This window comes from Mauremys mutica, chromosome 4 (genome assembly GCF_020497125.1).
Source record: "Mauremys mutica isolate MM-2020 ecotype Southern chromosome 4, ASM2049712v1, whole genome shotgun sequence".
Lineage (NCBI taxonomy): Eukaryota > Metazoa > Chordata > Testudines > Geoemydidae > Mauremys > Mauremys mutica.
Genome location: NC_059075.1, coordinates 51737516 through 51757670, shown reverse-complemented (window position 1 = coordinate 51757670; position 20155 = coordinate 51737516). Strand labels below are relative to the sequence as shown.

The window sequence follows — 20155 nt, the reverse complement described above, 5'->3', positions numbered from 1 at the left end:
ATGATGCTATTACCAAATAAATAAATGAAAAGATCCAGTATGGTACCGCTACCAGATTCTCCTGTGGTAGAAGCTTACTTACAGGACAATAACAAATGCACTTCTTCCCCTTCCTTGGCAGTGGGAAGCCTCAGAGGTGGTCTTGTTAAGGAAAAATGGAATTAAGGGGTGGTATTAAAGGACCCCTGCTAATGATGGAAGTTTGGATTAGGCCTGATTTAGGGTCTGTCACCCTACAGCCTGTGAAAGGAGCTTATATACTCTCTTGTCTCTGGGTAGAATTACCAAATCACATGACTGATCTTTTCCCACCTTACAGAAAAAATTGCGCCAAAAACCCAACAAGAAGGGAGACCAACATGGCTCCCAAACAACAACTTTACAGAATTCAAAATGGCGATTGTGAACAAGTTTTTAAAATGATGCCATAACACAATATACAGTTAGAATACATATAACAGTTTCCCCATACAGTCTGAGGAAACAATGTGTAGCCATATTTCCTTTCATTAGGATTTCCATGGCTTTGATGTGTCCCATGGCATGCAGTAAAGGTGAACATGGGATCCGACTTTATATTGAGACAAGTATCTATAGAAGCACTATATGTCTGTATGAATCAGATATCATCTACATGTACCCTCAAAGTAAAGGGCATATATGTCTCCTATGGTATAGTATTGCTGTAGTAGCTATTAGAAGGAGGGACGAAGGGAGGGTGCCCTTTCTCTGAACCAGCCATCACTGATCACTATTAGGAATAGGATACTGGATGATGTGGACCACTGGTCTATTCCAGTGTGGCAATTAAAATGTTCATGAGATGGAACATAAGAATGGCCATATTGGGTCAGACCAATGGTCCATCTGGCCCAGTGCCATTTCTTCTGGGAGTGGCCAATGCCAGATGCTTCAAAGGGCAAGAACAAAGTAGGGAAATCATCAAGTGATCCATCCCTGCAATCTAGTCCCAACAGTCAGAGGCTTAGGAACACCCAAAGCATGGAGTTGCATCCCTGACCATCAGGGCTAATAGCTATTAATGGGCTTATCCTCCATGAACTTATCTAATCCTTTTTTGAATCCAGTTATACTTCACAACATCCCCTGACAATGAGTTCCACAGGTTGACTTTACATTGTGTAAAGAAATGCTTCCTCTTGTTTGTTTTAAACCAGCTGCCTATTAATGTCATTGGGTGACCCCTGGTTCTTGTGTTATGTGAAGGGGTAAATAACAATTCCTTATTCACTTTCTCCACACCATTCATGATTTTATAGACCTATCTTATCTCCCCTTAGTTGTCTCTTTCCATGCTGAACAATTCCAGTCTTTTTAATCTATCCTCATATGGGAGCTGTTCCATAACCTTAATTTTTGTTGCCTTTTTCTGAACCTTTCTATTTCTAATATATCTTTTTTGAGCTGGAGCAACTAGAATTGCATGCAGTATTCAAGGTGTGGGCATACTATGGATTTATACAGGGGCATTATGATATTTTCTGTCTTATTAGCTATCCCTTTCTTAATAGTTCCTATCCTTCTATTAGGTTTTTTGACTGCCACTACACATTGAGCAGATGTTTTCAGAGAACTATCACACTGACTCCAAGATGTCCTTCTTGAGTGGTAACAGCTAATTTAAACTCCATTATTTTGTATGTATTATTGGGATTATGTTGTCTAGTGTACATTACTTTTGATTTATTAACATTGAATTTCATCTGCCATTTCATTGCCCAATCACCACGTTTTGTGAGATCCCTTTGTACTCTTCATAGTCTGGTTTGGACTTAACGAACTTAAGTAATTCTGTATCAACTGCAAACTTTGCCACCTCACCGTTTACCCTGTTTTCCAGATCATTTATGAATAAGTTGAATACTGATCCCAGTACAGACCCCTGGGGGACACCACTATTTACCTCTCTCCATCTTGAAACTGACCATTTATTCCTACCTTTTGTTTCCTATCTTTCACACAGTTACTAATCCATGAGAGGACCTTCCTTCTTATCCTATAACTGCTTAATGTGCTTACGAGCCTTTGGTAAGGGACCTTGTCAAAGACTTTCTGAAAGTCCAGGTAAACTATATCAACTGGATCACCTTGTCTGTATGTTTGTTGAGTCCCTCAAATAATTCTAATAGATTAGTGAGGCATGATATCCCTTTACAAAAGCCGTGTTGACTCTTTCCCAACAAATCTTGCTCATCTATATGTCCGATAATTCTGTTCTTTACTGTAGTTTCAACGAGTTTGCCTAAAATTAAAGTTAGGCTTACTGGCCTGTAATTGCCAGGATTCCCTCTGAAGACTTTTTAAAAATTGGCAGTACTTTAGCTATCCCCCAGTCATTTGGTACAGAAGCTGATTTAAGTGATAGGTTACATACCAGAGTTAGTAGTTCTGCAAATTCATATTTAAGTTCCTTCAGAACTCTTGGGTAAATACCATCTGGTCTTGGTGATTTATTACTGTGTAATTTTTCAATTTGTTCCAAAACCTCCTCTATTGGCACCTCAGTCTGGGACAGTTCCTCAGATTTGTCACCTAAAAAGGAATAGGTCAGGTGTGGGACTCTCCCTCACATCCTCTGCAGTGAAGACTGATGCAAAGAATTTCTTTAGATTCTCCACAATGGCCTTGTCTTCCTTCAGTGCTCCTTTAACACCTATATCATCCTATGGCCCCACTGATTGTTTGGCAGGCTTCCTGCTTCTGATGCTCTGATTTTTTTTTCTGTTAGTGTTTTAGTTTTTTGCTAGTTGGTTTGCAAATTCTTTTTTGTCCTGCCTGCTTATACTTTTACACTATACTAATAGTATATATTCATATTCATCACAGTCTTTTTTGGAAAATAAATATATTTTTCTGTATCATGAAATAAATATTGACATATTTTATCTACAAAGTGATGAAAGTCAAAGGGATTAAATTAAAGGACTTATGTGTTTTTAAAAAAAACCTTATATTCACTTGTATCATTTTTAAATCATAAATGCTTCCAGCAGCTTTGGATTTATGTTCCTCTTTGAAAAAAAAATAATTTGAACAAAAACTTCAGGGTTTTCTTAAGCACTATGACAAACATTTTTTTATAAGAAAGATGACTTTGTATTCAGTATGCTATGTCTCCTCTTTTTATCATTAAAATTTCCACCTGGTAAAAAACAAAATGATCACACAAACATAAAAAAACATTAAAATTCAAAATTATCTATAAAGTGACTTATAAAGAACAAAGGGAAAGCTGGACGTATCTGACAAATTGTAGATGAAAATTATTTAAACTGTCATATCAGGCAAAGTTTGCATTGTGAGCTGTACTGGCATATTTAATGATGTGAGGATAGAGAAAGGTAATGAATAAATGGAAAGTTAACTGACTAAAAGATGCACTGAAATATCTAACCAGCATCCACACTGAATTACTATCAGCTTGTAAAAGATACTGCAAATACAAGGATGGACATAGGTGTAATCTAGTGTTGCCAACTTTCTAATCGTGCAAAACTGAACACCCTAGCCCCGCCCCTTCCCCAAGGCACCGGCCCCTGCACCACCCCACCCCACCCCTCACCCGAGGCCCCACTCTCTGCTCACTACATTCTCTCTCCCTTGGTGGCTCGCTCTCCCGCACCCTTACTCACTTTCACTGGGCTGAGGAAGGGGAGTGGGAGGGGGTGAGGGCTCTAACTGGGGGTGTGGGCTCTGGGGTGGGGCCAGAAATGAGGGGTTCAGGGTGCAGGCTCTGGGTTGGGCCAGGGATCAGGGTTTGGGGGTTCAGGAGGGAGGTCCAGGCTGGGGGATGGGGCTGAGTGATTTGGAGTATGGGAGGGGGCTGCAGGTTGAGGCAGGGGGCTGGAAGTGGATATGGGCTCTGGGCTGGGGGTGCTGGCTCTGTAGTGGGGCCAAGGATGAAGGGTTTGGGGCGCAGGAGGGGGCTCCAGGCTGGGGGGTTGGAGCAAAGGATTTGGAGTGTAGGTGGGGATAGCAAGTTGAGGCAGAGTGTTGGGGTACAAGGGAGGTGAGGGCTCTGGCTGGGGGTGTGGGCTCTGTGGTTCAGGGCCATGGATGAGGGATTCAGGGTGCAGGATGGGGCTCCAGGTTTGGGGGGGCTCAGGGCTGGGGGTTGGAGCTTGGGGTTGAAGCACGAGCTTACCTCGGGCAGCTCCCGATCAGCGGGGCAGTGAGGCTAAGGCAGGCTCCCTGCCTGTGGCTGGCTCCACGCTGCACCCCGGAAGCAGCCAGCAGGTCTGGCTCCTAGGCAGAGGGTCAGGAGGCTCCACGGGCTGCTCTTGCCTGCAGGCACTGCCCCCGCAGCATCCATTGGCCGAGGTTCCCAGCCACTGGGAGTGTGGAGCCGGTGCTCAGGGTGGGGGCAGCACATGGAGCCCCCTTCCCCCCTCGCCTAGGAGCCAGACCTGCTGGCCACTTCTGGGGTGCAGCGTGGAGACAGAACAGGTAGGGACTAGCCTGCCTTAGACCTGCAGCAACATCGACTGGACTTTTAATGGCCCGATCAGTGGTGCTGACTGGAGCCACCAGGATCCCTTTTCAACTGGGCATTCCAGTTGAACACAAGATGCCTGGAAACCCTATTTTCATCAACTGTGGAAGAACTTCAAAAAGTTCTGAGATCTTGAGAAACCCACAACTCTTTGGACACCTAACAAAACCTTAATCTGACTTCTAAAACTTTGAGATCTTCTCTCTCCTATCCTCATTTCCAACCACTTTCTTTGATTCTCCCAAGTCTTTCTCCTTTCAGACCCTTCCTCCTCAAATGTGGATGCCACTCAGTGAATCCCTAATTTGGTTGATCACGCCCCATGAGAACAGAGAATTTACTGAATGTCTCCTGTCTGAAGCACCCCAAAGTGCATTGCACCCAAGATTTTAATAGAATAGCTGTCTGAATCCAGACGAGAAGGCCAAATCTTTTGGAATAAAACAATATAGGGGCTCTGTTTGTAGACTCCCTGGTTTTCATTCTAAAAATATCCTTCCTAATCATTAGGTGAAAGCCACCCTTGTGCAGGGATCCAGCACCATGCCCTGATTTGGTGGCTTAAGTGGTGCCTCCTCTTTGTGCAGGCCTCTGCACAGGACTGAATTTCATCCTGTATGAATACAAATTAAACTACCCATTCTCATCTTGACCAAGAGATTGAAGATAGCAGCTAATGCAGGACTTTTTTTTTAAGTTATATAGACCTATTTTAGCATGGCTTGGAAAAATAGATACTACTAAGTATGTCAGACTACTTACAAAGCAGATTTTCAGTATTTGCCTCCCATCCCAGAAGAAAATAATAATGGAGCTGAGTACAGCATACTGTCTAAAACATGACCTTTCATCAGGATCCCCTCGTGATCCTTTTTCTAATCCCAGTCCTAGAGTTGCACATTTAATAGCGTAATGCACTGTTAGGCAAATCTGGAACTGGTGATTTTCAGTCCAGTGCAGATTCAGGTTTAGAAAGTTAAAGTAATTCTAAAAAGTTTCTTCTTCACGTATGTGACTTTTATATCTGTAATATCTTTTACAGTACTAATGTCACTGTCCAATGATTATAATCACTGTACATTTAAAAAGACAGAATGATACTGCAGTAATAAAACATGGCAAAAATTAAAAACAATGGGACAAATTCATTCGTAACATAACTGTATTTGGATCAGGGAGTTACCTCCAGGGTAAATTGACCCCAATTCCTACACATGATTCTGCTTTCAAATGAAATCTACAAACACTAGTAATAAGAGTTTCTTTATATGACTTTGCTAGTATTTAATACAGGCATGTGGCTTGTAACAGAACAGTAGTTATCTCCTTTGGCAATGAAAAATATGCTGCATATGGTTTAAGCTCTGATTGCACCTTCTGCTAAAATAAAACAGAGCATATTTTCAGTTTCTTTAGGGACAAACTGTTTTTATCTTAGTAAAATATTTTTCAGTCCCTGTGGAAGTTGACCTGTTTCACTGTAAGAGGAAAGCTTTTCTGCTAGAATATGTTTCTGTCATGCTTCTTTCCGCTCATCACCCAACTTGCCAATTTTAAAAGTCTGCTTCTGCTTCAGTTCCATCTGCTGTAGATTCTACATGAAAATCTAAGATGAGAGAAAGGTCTTATGGTCAGTTCTAGACAGAAATGAGACAAAAAAACTGGAATCCCTAGAATAAAGACACTAGGGGACTATTCTTAAACTGGTCATTGAGATAAAAAAAGAAGAGAAATACTTTGTTTCTTAAATTCACTTAATTATTCAGGTTTTTCATCAAGGCATTTCAAACCCACATCCAAACATTATGCCTATAATACAGGCCAAAACCCTTTAAAGGATTTCTAGGATTGGTGCCACAGCAGTATACATGCCCTGGTTTATTTTAAACCCCAAAGCAACCATTTTAGACCTGGGAGCTGTGACTGAAACATTCTCCTCTATGTCCTACCTAGTGAGGATTAGCAGAAATGGCAGAGATTTGGCTAGATGCTCTATAAATGGAAAGAAATAATAAATACATGATAATTAATAATAATAATAATAATAATAAATATCCACTCATTCAAGAGAAAATTTATTTTTGTTCTTCATCAGAATGAACATGGAACCTTTCTAAGTTTTTCATACACTAAACTAAGAAGCCCAATATCTCAGTGGCTAAGGCACTTCCCTATACTCTGGGAGACCTGAGTTTAAATCCTAATTTAATCTCTCCTGTTGGATGTGTTCCACTTTATATAAATAATTAAATATTCATTGGGTCCAAAAGACAGACACTCTACAGCAGGGGTGGGCAAACTTTTTGGCTGGGTTTGGAAATTGTATGGCGGGCCATGATTGCTCACAAAATTGGGGGTTGGGGTGCAGAATGGGGTGGGGCCTCGGGCTGGGGGTGCGGGCTCTGGGGTGGGGCTGGGAATGAGGGGTTGGGACTGCACGAGGGTGCTCCGGGCTGGGACCGAGGGGTTTGGAGGGTAGGAGGGGGATCAGGGCTGGAACAGGGGGTTGAGGCATGGGAGGGGGTTGGGATGCAGGCTCCGGGCGGCGCTTACCTCAAGTAGCTCCCAGAATCAGTGGCATGTCCCCTTTATGGCTCCTGTGCAGAGCTGCAGCCAGGCAGCTCTACATGCTGCCCCGTCCGCAGGTGACACCCCTGTAGCTCTCATTGGCCATGGTTCCTGGCCAGTGGGAGCTGCGGGGGTGGTGCTTGGGGTGGGGACAGCATGCAGAGCCCCCTGGCTGCAGGGCCGGTGCAACCATTTAGGCGACCTAGGCGGTCGCCTAGGGCACTAGGATTTGGGGGGGGGCGCCATTTTCTTTGGCAGTGACCACGGCGGACGGATCTTCGGCCACCCCAGTCGCCACCAGCATTTAGGCGGAGGGAGCTGGGGTAGGGGAGGGTGGGGAGGGCTGCCTGCAGCAAGTAAGGGGGGGCAGCATGCAGGGGAACTCCCCGCCCCAGCTCACCCCTGCCCCGCCTCTTCCCCGAGCACACCATGGCTGCTTCACTTCTCCCGCCTCCCAGGCTTGCGGCGACAATCAACTTAGGCGCTGCAAGCCTGGGGGGCAGGAGAAGTGAAACAGCGATGGTGTGCTCGGAGTGGAGGCAGAGCAGGGATGAGCTGGGGTGGGGGGGTGCCTCAGGGTGAGGGTGGGGAGCTGCCGCAAGGGGGGCGCCTCAGGGTAGAGGGGGGGAGCTGCCGCACGGGGGGTGCCTCAGGGTGGGGGCGGGGGGGCGCAAGGTGGAAGTTTCGCCTAGGGCGCGAAACATCCTTGCACTGGCCCTGCCTGGCTGCCCCTATGCATAGGAGCCAGAACGGGGACATGTTGCTGCTTCCATGAGCCACATGGAGTGGGGCAAGCCCCCAACCCCGCTCCCCGGCGGGAGCTCGAGGGCCGGATTAAAATGTCCAGAGGGCCAGATGTGGCCCTCAGGCCATAGTTTGCCCATCACTGCTCTACAGCCTGGAGTTTAGGGTGATAATCTGGGATGCTGGAAACCCACATGACTGTCCTAACTGCCAAGCTATTGGTTATTCTGGTCTCTCTCTCTTTCTGGTTTCTGACCTTTAATTCTATCCTGAACCTGAGAAATCTTCCTGATTAAAGTTTTGTCAAAAATTATACATTTCTGTGGAAAAGTTTCAATTTCGACAAATCAACAGTTTCTGACAGAAATATTTAATCAAACAAAATTCTTGACCAGCTCTATTATTTATGTCTTTGTCACCTTTACTTGCTGCAATAATCTCTAAAATGGAGTGATACCTGACAACAACTCGGTTTCTGCAGAATATAGCATAGTAAGTGTTATTTCATATAAAGTGCATATTACACCTGTGCTCCATAGTCTGCACTGCCTTACAGTTGGTTTCTGGTTTTGACCTAAATGGTTTGGAGCTGGACTATTTTAGGGACAGATCCAGTGACCACATATTTACCTTTCATAGTGCTTGCTTTCTTGAACAATGATCTTGAGAGAAAATTGTAATGAGCTGCATGACTTGAGTTGAAGAAATACATCACTGACACAACACATGTTATGCAAAAACATTTCAGGTTCCATATATGTCTCTGCAGAGGCTGGACTTCACTGCAGATGATGAGATGCAATTCCTCAATGGTGCTATCTAGGGACATTATATATCGAAGAACTCATTATCTCTTGGATGTTTTGTGTAGGAGAGTAGTGCAGAGTGGCTATTGTTATACCTCTGTAAAGGTGCAGAAAGTGCTCCAGCACAGTCAAACAAATGTAAATATATTGAGAGCAGCAACTTCCATGATGCACAGTGACTACGCAGGAGGAGGGTGGACTGTAGTGCCTCTTGGGAGTCCTACCAGGAAGTTTAGTCCATACAAAAGGAAAGCATGAGGCAACAAATCTATAACCCCATGAAGCACGGCAGTGGGATTTCCATATCAAATAGTCAATTTCAGCTAAAAGTTTTGCGGGTTGGGCCGAAATTTTTTTTCTGATTTTTCACTGAAACATTGACATTTTCCAAACAAAAGCAAAAGCCACAAAAACAAAAAAAAGTATTTTCTGACCAGCTCTGTGGGGTTAAACAAAAGCGGTGGGGTTTTTTTGTTTGTTTGTTTTTGTTGTTTTTACCCTTTGTTTATTTCTTCACTTCCCAGTTGCAGAAATAAAAATATAGAAATAGCACTAGAAAAATCTATTTGGACAGTATTTCTAACATTATTATATATCAATGAGGTATGGATACTTATCTGAACATGGCTTGCTAGTCTGGTGATACATTTAGTTTTTTCCCTCCCAAAGTACATTTTTCCCCTCCAAGAAGCAAATTCCAGCTTTTCCCTTTAATAATAAATGCTTATCCATGCCAAATTTCAAAATCTTTTAGGCCTCCCTTTGCCAACACTTACTGATTTCTACAGATTTTTGTAACAATTATAAATAAAAAATCATAGTTGATCAGGATTCAATGAACACTTAGTATGCTAATGGATTCCAGGAAACAATGCTGTAGCTCAAATTCTGGCCTTGAACCTCAGTACAGCACTGCTTACTCAAGGGACACTTTATGGGACCAAATAGTATCATTATAAATAACAGATTTATTTATGTAACATCATTGCAGCTTTGCATCCTAGTGTGTCTCTTTCTCTTGTGTAGAACTGTGTCATAGAATATCAGGGACCTCAGGAGATCATCTAGTCTAATCCCCCTGCTCAAAGGCGGGGAGAAATCAATCCCCAGACAGATTTTTGCCCCAGATCCCTAAATGGCCCCCCTCAAGAATTGAACGCACAGTCCTGAGTTTAGTAGGCCAATGCTCAAACCACTGAGCTATTCCCACTACAAGTTTTGCCTGCCTGCCAAGTTAATGAAAAGGTTATCACTTATTTTTACTATGATGTTTGGAAATTTAATTGGCTGTCTCCTTTATCACTAATAAATAGATCTGGCCAAAAAATTGACCAAGTTTGCAACAAATTTCACACAATTTTTTTGCAGCATTTTCATCAGAAAATCTTGGAATTTGAACGTTTTCAACCAACTCAATATGTCTAAATTTCTCCGGCTCTAGGTTAAAGTCTTAAAGCAGAATCTTAGAAAATGATTGTCAAGGTACATCTTGTCATATAGCTCACTAATCAATAATCATATATTTTCCTTTCTGGACAAACGGTGCCCGACTGTGTGTTGTGATCCTATTGCTAACTTTGGGCCCAATTCTGCATTATCTTCACACTTAAGTGCCTTTTAACTTCAACCCGGATTTGTAGGTGCTTGGGAAATGCAGAATCTTAGGGAAGGTGCAAGCAGAGCTTATGTTCCATTGTGAGGTAGAAAAGTAAACTAATGATGAAATTTTCTCTGGAAGTGGAGAGGCTGATGTTACAGTCATGAATCCCTGAACTATATTGTTCCATACAAAAGCATTAGATAACAACAAAAAACAAGCACTTTAGCTACATTGATATTCAATGAATGCACTAACTTCTTCAGTGCAATTGTACAGTGTTCTTTAGTGTGTTACCTTTATCATGTGGAGAGCTGCATGAAAATGAAATGTCATACTTCAGTACCCTTCTAGTCAGTCATATAGTTTATTTTCTTGTCCTCTGATAGAGTTCACAAATTTAATAACTGTCTTTTATTGTTGTCTGTATTCTCTTTCAGCTTTGTATTCCGCTTTCTTTCTCTTCTGGCTTGCAAGAAACGTTTCATCTTTCTACAGCAGACATAGTAGAAGGAGGAAAAGAAAGAGAGACGAGGCTATTAGCTATGATTTAGAAATGGATATGGGGAAATCAGACCACTTTAATGGTCACAGAAAAAGTTTAATTGTTATTCTGTTGTGTATACTATAGCCCCATCAGACATTTGCTGCCTGAATTAATTGAGTGATTTAAATAGAAAAGTTTATTATGATTCTTATTAGCTGCACTTCAAATTTTGTGGAAAAAATATAATTTATACTTAATCAAAAAATAATAGGGTTATTTGCAAGAAATTGCTGATAACACAGGAATGATTTTTCAACTGATTAAAATATATGATGAATTCTTGCCTTTCTGTTTTGATGCCTGTGACTATAATTAAGAATGACTCTGCGGGTCTCCACATGATCTCTAAATGACAATGACAATATCATTAATGCTGTGCTTTATTATGAAGTATCAGTTCTTTCCAGAATGTTCATAAATGAGAATAAAGTGAAGCCATGTTAAAACAGACTTGAAAGTGCTTCAAAAATTACAAGTGCAAAGCAATATTAGGTTCACATGTATGATTGTGGTAGGTGTTGGGCCCTGCTCCTGTGAGGTGCTGAGAACATCTAGTAAGTGAGGAGTACCCTTAACTCCCATTTATTTCAATGGGATTTGACAGTGGTTAGCTCCTCTCAGGAGACTGCATGTTGCCTGAGTTTGAGACTCAATTTGAATGTGTTGCATATTTGTGTTCTGATCAGTGGTCTGTCATAACCAGGGGTGGCTCCAGGCACCAGCACGCCAAGCACGTGCCTGGGGCGGCAAGCTACGGGGGGCGCTCTGCCAGTCGCCATGAGGGCGGCAGGCAGGTTGCCTTCGGCGGCATGCCTGCAGAGGGTCCGCTGGTCCCGCGGCTTCAGCGGACGTCCCGCAGGTGTGCCGCCAAATCCGCGGGACCGGGGACCTCCCGCAGGCAAACCGCCAAAGGCAGCCTGCCTGCCATGCTTGGGGCGGCAAAATACCTAGAGCCGCCCCTGGTCATAACTGCAGGGGAAGAGATTATGTCTGTGTATTTCTGATGCAATCAAATTGTTTAAATGTCAGTTATCTTTTCCAGAAAGGCAGGAACCTCTTTAATTTTCCAGTAAAGTCAGAACAGGTTTTGTAGCAACTTCATTGCCTTGGAGATTTAGAAGCATCAGTTTCTTGTACTGTAAATCTCAATTACTGCAAGTTTATTGAGACAGCAACCTTATTTTTTTTCATACTTCACTTATAACTTTTCAAACTTTGATTATTGTAACAGTGTATTAGAGTGAATTATTGTTAATCTTTGAGGAAAATTATTTCTAGTGTTGGATTATTTAAATAATACTGAATATAGCTCATTATTTAAGAATAAACAACTGGAACTTTTAACAAGATGACATTTGCCCCCATGCCACGCCACGCCACGCCATACCCCAATACAAAGTGACTCTTCTTGTTGCTGCATCTTTCTGCATCCAGAGAAGGTAAACATCAAAGTATAGCATGGCAACTGAGAAGGACCATGAGATAGACTGTCAGCAGAGTTAATTTGGTATCATTTCCCATTCTTAGTACCTGTCATTAGAATGCAGGAACATAATGTCATTTTGTGTAGCCATTCAGATCCCAGTATTGTAATAAGAGCAAAAAGTCACACCAAATGTATCCAATCTTTAGATTTTCAGCAGAACAGATTTCAGGCTGATTTGTGTTCTCAGTAGAGTATTAAAGTTAGAACAGGCTCATCATGAGATTTTGAAATAGTTCAAATTTAACCCATTCTCATGGCAAACATGAAGAAACTGGAAAAGAGATCAGTATTATTTTAGAGTGAAGTAAAAAGAAACACTGCCTTGTTCCAGTGCAAAAAGACAGCCTTATGATTAAGGCCCTAGACTAGATTTCAGAAGATCTGGTCCAGTTCCTGGCTCTGTCACAAACTTCTTATCTGACCTGGGGCAAGTTGTTTAATTTCTCTGTGCTTATTTCCCCACCTGTAAAATGGGGATAATAATGCTCCTTTTCCGCCTCTATTTGTCTGCTTCATTTGTGTGCTCTTCCAGACATGTTTTACGAGCCTGTACCATGCCTTGCACAAAAGGCCCTTGCCCCTGATTGAGACCTCTAGATACTACTCAAATATTAATAATAACAACAACAATAAATATGGGCACGCAGACAGCCTGATGTCATGACAAAGACTGCAAATGCAAAAGCATTCATATCTAACAGTAGCTCTTTTTTACTTGTGAATTATATTGTACAATAAATTGAATAAAAATCATATATTCTCTTTTCCTCATTACAAGTTCAGGATTGAAATAATAAGATCATTTATCAGTACTACGGCACCAGTATTGTAACCTGCCAAACTGCTTTATAATACAAACTAACTTCTAGCACTGTGACAGTCCCAAACTTTTTCTCTAAACAAGCAGTATTTAACTGAAGGGTAAAGTGACTTAGAGGTCATTGTACTCCTTGGCATTTCCATTGGTAGCAAACAAGCTATCACTCTCCATATTCGTTATTTTAGCGAGCACATTTTGACATTTACTATAGTAAACAAAGCAACAGTAAAAAGCAAATATAATGAAAGGTACCAATCTAAAATAAGTAGAATGTCTAGTAACACGATATTTACAAAAAGTGATTCATGTCTTTAAATGTTATTTACATAAAAGAAATACACCACTATCTCATTAAGCTAGCAATCTGCTGTTCTTTTTATTAACCAGAGAAAGACACTTAGAAATATAGCTATTTCTATGCATCCGAAGAAGTGAGCTGTAGCTCACGAAAGCTCATGCTGAAATAAATTTGTTAGTCTCTAAGGTGCCACAAGTACACCTGTTCTTTTTGAGAAATATAACTGTTATTTTTTAAACTATTAGATGAATTTGTTTCCTCCTACACATCATAAATATTGCAACCTGACACAAGGCCTGAACCAAAAGCCCACTGAAGTCAATGGGGGGGCTCACTTAGGCGTTAGTGAGCACTAGATCAGTTGAGTTTGGATTCAAAGAGCCTGAGCAGCCAGGACCAGTTCAGTACCACATTAGTACAAATAACACTTTGAAAAGAGAATACTATTTAAAAAGCACACAGGGAATCTGGGGTCATATATTTGTCCGAAACCGATTGCGGTTCAATCAGCTTTGGTATTGGGAGAGGAAAAACCAGGCTGGACCAGAATTAAGTTTATTGGGGGGATAGTTACAACGTTGGCCGAGGAGGAGGCAATTCTTAGCTGGGATGTTATTAAACAATACAGACACACCCAAAAATCATTAACAATACAAATCTATACTGCTCACTGCTTCACACTGAGTAGGCAGACACACCAATTACACAAGATGGAAATCGGGTTCGTCAGAGCGGTGCCCGGTGCAACACAGAAAAGAGACCCACAGGCCACTGCCTCAACCGCCCTTGCTTTCACACTATGGGATTTACCCAGAGTGTGGTGCGGCTGCGATTGTGCAGGTTCCACTCACACAGACTGCGGGGACAGAAACCCCTTGGTCAGCTAATCCTCAGGTGGAGACAGCACCTAGCACCAAACACTCCAGACAAAGACAGAGCAGTAACTCACACAACTTAAAACAGTCTATAGTTAACTATCTACTAAAACTCAGAACAACTATACAAACTAAACAACTGTGCAATTATGAGCTCAATAATTCAACTCTCATATACTGTATACACACTTGGTACCGAGTTAGCGAGGGGGAAAAAGAGAGGAAGCTAGGTAAGTAAACTGTCAGAAATTAGAAAGCAAATACCACACTCCACGCGCAGCTGACCAGCAGAACAGACACCAGAAGCATGACGAGCTGATAGAATGGATCCAAAACAATAAATCCAAAGCGATAACGAATCCAAAACGACACGACATGAGCTAGCTATACCGGGAGGAGACCCTGGCTGAGAGGTTGATCAGGCCCTTCAGCTGACACGCGGATACTCCACACGAACACAAGCTAGCTATACCGGGAGGAGACCCTGGCCAAAAGGTTGATCAGGCCCTTCAGCTAACACGCGGACACTCCACAAAGATTTTTGGGGGAAACCTAGTTTTATTTGAAGGGTCTCACTCACACGTGTCAGCATCTGATTGGTCTCTGGCTCCTACACCCTTCAGGCTCTGAACTGTTGCCCCCCACGCCAACAGGATCTGCACACGGCACACTGGCATCTTTGCACAAGGCACTAGCCTGACCCCTAGATGACCAGGCCAAAAAGAGCGGGAAAATGCACACAGCACTAAAATGTTGCACACCGCACCTCAGGGTTGCACACGATACTGCGGTGTTGCTGGGCAGAATTAGGTCTCTGCCCTCTCCTGTGGAACAAGAACCTGGTCCAAGATGGAGGTTGCCTTGTCCTTTTAGCAGAACAAGATGGCCGTGGACCGACAATTGGCCATACAGAGCCATAACTATGTATAGGGTTGCGACAATATTTTTTCAGGGTCTGATCCTACAAACTCTTGCTCACAGAAGTAGGAGTGCTATAGTGAGTAAAGGTTTGCAGGATTGGAGTCCTCTAACTGGACATTCATATTTGCTTTTAAATTCTGTGTATCTGATTATAAATATTTTTGAATTTTTAAAGTAAGGTTAATTTAGGAATCAGCAGAGATTAGGAGCGATCCAACAGTGTGCATTAATGCTACATTAATGAGATTTGTTTAAGTTATATACATAGTACATACAAAATCTATGTTAAAAGAATTATACAGTTGCAAAGTGAAGCATTCAAAATTCGGGAAGGCTTGAATTAAGGTTGTCTGTGTAACCTTAATTTAGCCCCTGTGTACATATGCATTATGATATCATCTGTAATCTGTACATGATGACATATTATTTTTTTCCAAAGGTCTCCTTCTGCTCCTGTCCTCCCAGCTTGTTCTTGTTTTTCCTCTTATCATCTTCCTGTCTCCCTCTTCTCTTGGCCCCAGTCTGCATCTATCTGCCATTTGCTCCTCACCCCACCCCCCCAGCATTCAAGTCAGGTCCCTTCCTCTTTCTCGATCATGCTGCCTGAGTGCCAGCAAGCAGATAATTGAAAGCAGAAGGGAAAGTCTCTCTGTTTTCATTTACTGGGCCCAGCACTGCAGTGGTTCCTGGCAGCCAGGAGGAGGCATTGCAGGGAAAGTCCCTCTCTGCCCCTGGTGCCATGTGCTGGAGCAGATACATTCTTTGAAGACTATCTGGCAACCACTCACAAGCCTTTACTGAGTATGTGCAAACAGCATTTTTCAGACAATTATAACTCACCCAGATTAGGTTGATTTTCACAGAGAAAGTGCAAGGCACTTCTTTGACCTCACGTTGACCACCCTGACAGATTTCAAGACCTTGCTATAAAATATGAAAGCATTAGAATTGAGTTTCTCAGAACTAGATCGTGATTTTGTTTTAAGCATGGACAAAACAGCATATTATTCCCTAAACTCGTTTTCAGAAAGAATTTAACTTCCAAAATTTCCAAAAAATGTTCATCCTGAGGTGTCACTGCCAGATGTGCCCATAATATGAGAGAGACTTGTGACTAGCTCCATTTAAAACATAAGCAACTTTGGAGTGGAGTTTTCAAAAGTGTTCAACACTGGCCTAATTCTGCTTCCGCTGAAGTCAATGTTAAAATTGGATTGATTTCCTTGGGGGTGGAGTTTGGACAATGCTGCATACTTTTGAAAACCCCACCCTTAAACTCCAGTTGAATGTGCATTATCTGATAAAGATCATGGCCCTTTAACCAATATAAATCAATGTCGCTCCACTGAAGTAAGTAGTGCTTCACTGATTTACAATGGTTGAGGGTCTGGCTCAATACATTTTAAAGTGATGTATGCTAAATTTCAGAGCAATATGAATGTCTGAAATGTCTCTTAATTTCTGATTTATGAGCTGCATTTCCAGAAAAACTTCCATATTTTATGTTATTCCTAATAGGTATGATATATTGTTAGCTTCACAAATATTTTAAAGCCAAATGAATAAACATAAATTCACACATGCTCAATTATACCTTAACCAATAACTGCTCCAGGCTGACATCCTCATGTGGCCTTCTTAGTTAGATAAAAGTGTCTCCAGTGAAGAGTAAACAAACATCCTAACAAACCCCTAAGAAATACTGTAATTCCAAATTGATTTTTCAGTTACTCAACTGTTGCATCCATGAACTTTGATTGTCTCAGTCTAGAAAACCTTAATTTACCATGCGTATTCTTCCTTCTAAGAAAAAATATGTCAAGATCTGCTGAAGTCCATAATATAACTCTCGAGTTAAATTAATTAGTGAGGGGAAGGTAATTTTTCAACAGGCACAGCTGTATCCAGTTCTGGGGATCATGGAAAATGTTCTCTCTCCCCTTTCCACACTGTGGGCAGTTTGCATATTCAGACCATAGCAATTTGCAAATTCAGACCATAGCATTGTTCGGTAAAACAAGGGTTTTTTTTAATTAATCTATGTGCAGAAGTAAATCAGTAATTTAAACTAACAAATGTATTTGAACATATATGCATTTATTTTAATTTTGTCCTGTGTTGTATTTCCTATTTAGCTTAGAGATTCTCACACACCAGTTTTGTGTAGGATACATGGCAAAAACATGTAACATGGTTTTCTCAATACATTATATGAAAATGCAAGTTAGAACAGGTTTAGTCTCTTAATTTGATAATGTAAGGGTAACCTTACAAAGTTTATGCAGTAAGGGTGAAAGCCTGGCACCAATTAAGTCAATGGCAAAGCTCCATTGATTTCATTAGGGTTAGGTGTTCACCTCCGGTATTTAGAAATATGATTTCAGTTATGGGAAGGAAAGATGAAAAAAGTAATGTACCGTTCTGGGTCTAAAACAGAGGACCGGGAAACAGAAAATCTGGTGTGACAGATACTGTAACTCCATGAAAAGGACAGGAGTACTTGTGGCACCTTAGAGACTAACAAATTTATTTGAGCATAAGCTTTCGTGGGCTACAGCCCACTTCATCGGACGCATAGAATGGAACATGTAGTGAGGAAATAGATATACATACAGAGAACATGAAAAGGTGGGAGCTGCCCAACCAACTCTAAGAGGCTAATTAATTAAGACGAACTGTTTATTCTTTTGCGTAGAGACTGTCCGGTTTGGCCAATGTCCATGGCAGAGGGGCATTGCTGGCACAGTCTCTATGCAAAAGAATAAATGGACACAAATCTGACATTTAAAAACCAGTAGAAGAATACATCAGCCTCTCTGGCCATTCATGCAACAGAAAAGCTTCAAAAACAGACTCCAAGGAGAAACTGCTGAACTTGAATTGATATGCAAACTAGATACTATCAATTTAGGCTTAAATAGAGACTGGGAATGGCTGGGCCATTACACACATTGAATCTATTTCCCCCACGTTAAGTATCTTGTCAACCTGTCTTAAATAGGCTATCTGGATTATCACTACAAAAGTTTTTTTCTCCTGCTGACAACAGTTCATCTTAATTAATTAGCCTCTTAGAGTTGGTTGGGCAACTCCCACCTTTTCATGTTGTCTGTATGTATATCTATCTCCTCACTATATGTTCCAGTCTATGCGTCCGATGAAGTGGGCTGTAGCCCACGAAAGCTTATGCTCAGATAACTTTGTTAGTCTCTAAGGTGCCACAAGTACTCCTGTTCTTTTTGCGGCTACAGACTAACACGGTTGCTACTCTGAAACCTGTAACTCCATGCAATTTCTTTAGGGACCATTGTGTTAAATTTATGAATATTCTGAATATTGGTTCAAGGTGGGTATTCCAGAGACTAGGAGACAAAGAAAGGGCTTTTGATATAAAAGGTAGAGTTTAAATAGAATCATGGCCTTCCTTTTTTTGATTCATGGAATGGAAAGGACCTCTGATTCAACAAACAGACAGGAGCTCCTAGGGAGACCTCAACCCTTCTTGAATGGGAAATTTCTGGTACATTTAGTAAGTATGCAAATCTGTTTTTTTGTTTTGTAGATTTTCTCTGTATGCTTGTGCCATTAAGTAAATGTGTTTGCTTTGGAAGAGCTGGGTGGTCAGTGGTAAAAACACTGTCATTGTCATTGGAGAGAAACTAAAGAGCGGAGGGCTGGATTTAGACTTACTTGGGACAATTACACTAAAGAGCATGAGGCTGCAGCCTAAAAGGAAGGAAGGAAATGTGGCTGGGGCCCTGCCTAGAGAGAGGTTAAGGCTAGAGACTTGAGAATGCAGGGGCATTCCTGTAGTGGACCACTAGGGGTAAGAGGGGGCTGGGGGGTGGGGGGGCGCAAAGGTACAGTTACCTTTGAATTTTGACATCTTTGTCTAGCTTTTCCACATACCTGTTGTGTGGTCTTGGGCAAGTTGCTTAGTTGAGCTGGGTGGGAAATAGTTTTTGAGATTTTGAAGTTTTCCCCTGTCCTGAAGCAGGATGAAAGATAGACATCTCAAACATTTTTCTGAACCAAAACTCTGAAAAACAATTTGATTTGGTCAATCAAAAAATACTGTTTTGATAATTTCAAAACTTTTCATTTTAATTTTGACTTTTTTTTAACTATCAACCAACTTAAGTTTCAAATAAAAAAGGTGCTTTGAAAAAAATGGAACTTGAATTGAACTTGTGACTTGTGGTATCTCAAAAATTACCATAGTAGCTTAAAATAGAAATGATCTATCAGATCATCAGTTCCACTCCCTGAAAAAGCAGCGCAGAACTCCTAGAAAATACATCAGCTATTAAACTGATACTATACTCAAGTCCTTAGCCGAGAGCAGTTACTTTCCATCTCAAAGCCTCTACTCAAAGTAGAAAGTTTAAACAAAAGGAATGAATGTAAGGATACAGTCACAGAATCCTGGCTTGAAGTAGCAAGCCTTACTCTAGTTGAAAGGCAGGAGAACTATCTTTATAAGAGTAGTCAGCCTGGCTGTTACTTTTCTCCATAATCACATAATAAATTTCTCTATGCACTGCAAGTCTTTTAGAAAGATGCATGATGGTTTCTGGTCACAAATTGCTGGATAGTTTCTTAAAAAGAATTACACTTTTGCTATATAAAAGCATCTGTACAATATAGGTCAAGATAGAAGATAATAAGTTCCCTTACAGAAACCATTAAAGGATAATGTAGTCAGTCTTAAATAGCATAATGTGCAGACAGCAGGAATAAAATATAAATCCATTTTATATAACATTATATAAAAATGTACCAGATTATATGTAGGATGCTGCAGAGAGGTGTTGATGTTAATACACTCATAATCAGTAATGCAAAATATCTAGCTAATATTATAGAACTGTGAGAATAAATGTTCCATTTAAAAATTATATGGGTGGAATTCTGCTGTGTGATAGTTTCGATACAGGCAGCCCCATTAATTCAACACAAAATGTATGCAAATACACAATA

The 20155-nt window shown here is 41.3% G+C and overlaps 1 long non-coding RNA gene across 1 annotated transcript in view; it reads right to left on the bottom strand.

Moving 5' to 3' along the window:
- Positions 1-5661: 5661 nt before the first annotated feature.
- The window catches only part of LOC123368628, a 35324-nt gene continuing 20830 nt past the window's right edge, over positions 5662-20155 (bottom strand). The window contains exons 2-4 of the long non-coding RNA XR_006578843.1: positions 19085-19214; positions 10526-10720; positions 5662-6119 (exon numbers count right to left, since the gene is read on the bottom strand). This is a non-coding gene — a long non-coding RNA (uncharacterized LOC123368628). The remainder of the gene's footprint in view (positions 6120-10525; positions 10721-19084; positions 19215-20155) is intronic.